We start from the raw sequence: 4,031 nt of genomic DNA on the forward strand, positions 1-4,031 counted from the left end.
ATCGTGCATTCCACGTGAAGTAACGGACTACTAAACTAACTAGAAAAAGTGTCTCTAAATCAAAATCCCAATGCATCTCAAATGACCCGTACGACCACTCCACATAACTCAAGCGGAAAAGGAAAGGGATACCCAGAGTTTCACCCACCCGCTTATAGACTTCTATATTGAAGGGGCACTGAAGCAAGAAATGGTTCATCGTCTCCTCCACACCGCCACACCCCACTCTTGGACAACCACGGTTCTCCACACAGCGATGCTTCAAGTTTCCCTTCACATAGAGTCTGCCATGGAACGAGAGCCAGGCCAAATCCCGAAACTTCAAAGGGATTCTCTCCAGATTAATCAAACGCAGACCCTCCCTCATAACAGGGCCTGGACAATCCCTCAAGGCCAGTGGCTCATTAAAGGAAGATTCAACAACCCTCCTCTCCAGGGCCTTCCTAGGAAGAGACTTCATTTCCTCCGCCATCACTCGCCACTGCTTACTATGTCGGACCCTCAGGCTTTTTCACTGGCTCACCATTCTGCCAGCTTTGCAGAAAAGGCCTAAACCAGGACTGAAAAACACCAACCCACCCAGGCGGTTCCTCTGCCAGCATGTTACCAAAATTATGTTTTAAAAACATCAGAGAAAAAAATACCACTGGGTTGACCATACCTAAGCCACCCATCCGCCTGGGAAGGTAGGCTACAGATCTCTTAATGAGATTCAGTTTGTGCCCCATAACAGCTGGAAGAAACAGCTGTAGATCCTTGTATAGAGAGCCACTGGCAAAACACAGACAACGCTGACAAACAGAAATACCGGGATCAGGTAAGTTTTAATCAGGTCAATCCTTTCCCTGTAAGAGGGTTTCCATTCCTTCCAGCTGGCAACCTTGGCATCGGCATCTTGTAGCCTGCTTTCCAATTCTGCAAGGCCGTAATCGCCGGGGCCAAATTTGATGCCTAAAACTTTAATTTCCTGTCGGGGCTCTGGGAAGGTGTCCGGAAGCTCAAAGCTATCGCCTTCCTCTCCCATCCAGAAAACTTCACCCTTATTCGCCTCCTCTGTCCCAGAGATGAACACAGACATGTCATCAGCATAAGCCACAACCCTCAAAGGGGGCTCACCAGGAATGCCCCAAAGGCACCCCGCACAACGGTCCGCTCTCTAATCACCTGATGAAGGGATCAATTGCAAACGCGTATAGCCAGTGGTATATTTTGGTTTTGTGCTGCCCTAGGCAAGACTAAAATTAGGCAACCCCCCCCCCTCCCCCTCCTATGTCAATTTGCCCCACTCCTTCCTTTTTAACGGATGTGACTCCCTCCAAAACTTAAGGACTACAAGTCCCAGCATGAACCCCTGAGATCTCACGAGAGGGGGGGGGGTGAGAGGGGGAGGGAGAGAGAGAGGAGGATGAGAGAGAGAGAGAGAGGGGTGGGTGAGAGAGAGGGGTGGGTGAGAGAGAGAGAGAGGGGGGATGAGAGATAGGGGGTGAGAGAGAGAGAGAGAGAAAGGGGGGGGTGAGAGAGAGAGGGGGGTGAGAGGGGGAGGGAGTGAGAGAGGGGGAGGAGAGAGAGAGAGAGGGGTGGGTGAGGGAGGAAGAGAGGGAGGGGTGAGAGAGAGATTGGATGAGAGAGAGAGGGGGGGTAAGAGAAGGGGGGGTGAGAGAGAAGGGGGGTGAGAGAGAGAGAAGGGGGGGTGAGAGAGAGAGGGGGGGTGAGACAGAAAGGGAGGTGAGAGAGAGAAAGAGGGGGATGAGTGAGGGGGGATGAGAGAGGGGGGATGAGAGAGAGGGGGGATGAGAGAGAGAGGGGGAATGAGAGGATGAGAGAGAGAGAAGAGGGGTGAGAGAGAGAGAAGATGGGGTGAGAAAGAGAGGAGGGGGGTGAGAGAGGTGTCTCTAGCAACCAGTGGCCAATAGAGTCTCAGGTGGAGGCATGGGCCTTGTTGGTCTAGGCCAAAATACAGCACTGCGTATAGCAGAGGACTCAAAGAACACCCCTGACGCACATTGGAGCCAACCTCAAAGGGGCATCCAATGCATCCATTTACAAGCATGAAGCTTTCAGCCCCTCTGTACAAAGTCTTCATTGGAGTGTAAGCTCCTCTGGTGCAGAAACTGATGTGACTTGCAGAGATTTGGATGATTTAGGGCGGAGTTATGGCAGGGTGGGAATTCAGGAAGGTTGACAGTCATGGTAGACAGATGACCCGGGGAGGAGGTGAAGGTGTCTCCCTTCACCGGTTCTCACCTGTACTCTGTATTCCCTGATCAGTGAGGTCTAAACTGGTCTGATCTGCCTTAAACACATGAGAAATCCAGGGCAGGGAGGAAAGCTGAGCTCAGGTTGCAGTGCTGGGACTCTCTACTGCTGGAGATTATCCTTTTATATCTTAATAAACATACCGCCAGTCTGCAGCAGCTGGAATACTACAGGGGGGCATTCCTGACATTATTCAAGTATAGAGGGGACACCAATGACTGTGACACAGATGGGACAATCATTTCTGAGGGGACACCAGCAGAATAGAAGTCACCTGTAGCCCAGAAACTGTCCTGGAGGATCACACTCCACATTGCCGGCTCTCAGCCAGTTATGAATAAATCCCCCATCCCGGGAATGTGTTGGGGTCTCTCCAGCCACAACTGACTTTTTACTGGTTGGGGAGTGATGAAAAGTTAAATCCCCCCGAGGGTTCCTTTATATCTGGGGGGAGGCATGGAAGATCCCCAGCCTGAACATCCCCAGGGTCCCCCGTTCCTGCTGGGCCCCCCCAAAGGTGGGTGAGAAAAAAAGCCAGGAACTGACTCCAGACTCCACCTATAACTGAAACATTGAATGACACCTTCGGGGTGGACTGGCTCTCCTCCTCCATCATAGGGTGGGAATGATAGCAGTACAATAGATCTCACACATCTCATCCTACTACATGACCCCCAGGAAGGATGTCACATGACCCTTTGAGGGGTGTGGCATTCACCGGGGGCCTGAGGAAAAACAGGGCCCATCACCAGTTTACTGCCCCATTGCCCCTATTGTGCCACAGACACCATTCAAGGATTTGCTGCATTTATGAAACCAAAACTCTAACCCAATGTTCCTGCTTCACCTGTCATGGTGTCACCCACCGCTGACCCACCCATCATGGTGTCACCCACCACAGACTCCGCCCACCATGGTGTCACCCACCACAGACTCTGCCCACCATAGCGACCCCTCATATATCTCCTGAAGCTCCATGGTGCTACATACTGTATAACTATCTCCTGGAAATCTGTGACCTCTTATATTCCCCCAGAGCTCTATGGCCCCTCATATATCCCCTGAAGCTGCATGACCCCTTATTTACCACCAGAAGCTCTGTGACCCCCCTTATATATACCCTTGAGTTCAATGGCCCCTTGTTGTTCCTCTGGTGCTCCATTACCCTTTATATATCCCCCAGATCTCAATGAACCTTATATACCCCCTGGAGCTCTGTGACCCCTTATATAGCCCATGGAGAGCCTTGACTCCTTATGTATCTCATGGAACTCTATGGCTTCCTAAGCCTTTATATACCCCTTGTATATCCCCTGAAGTAACATGACCCCTTTTTATCCCTAGGAGCTTCTTGACTCCTTATATACCCCCTTTAGCTCCCTGGACCCCCTACATATCCACTGGGCCACCCCTTATATATCCCCTGAAGCTTAATATCCTCTTAGATATCCCCTGGAGCCCCTTGAACCTTTATATACCCCCTGGAGCTCCAACACCCCTTATATACCCACTGAAGCTCTGTGCCCCCTTATATTCCCTGGAGTTCTGTGACCCCTTGTATATCTCCTGGAGCTCCATGACCCCTTTTATATCTCCTGGAGATCCATGACCCCTTATATATCTCCTGGAGCTCAATGACCCCTTGTATATCTCCTGGAGCTCCATGACCCCTTGTATATCTCCTGGAGATCCATGACCCCTTGTATATCTCCTGGAGATCCACGACCCCTTGTATATCTCCTGGAGCTCAATGACCCCTTGTATATCTCCTGGAG

The sequence above is a fragment of the Pelophylax lessonae genome (genome assembly GCF_965119305.1).
Source record: "Pelophylax lessonae genome assembly, chromosome: 2".
NCBI classification, from domain to species: Eukaryota; Metazoa; Chordata; class Amphibia; order Anura; family Ranidae; genus Pelophylax; species Pelophylax lessonae.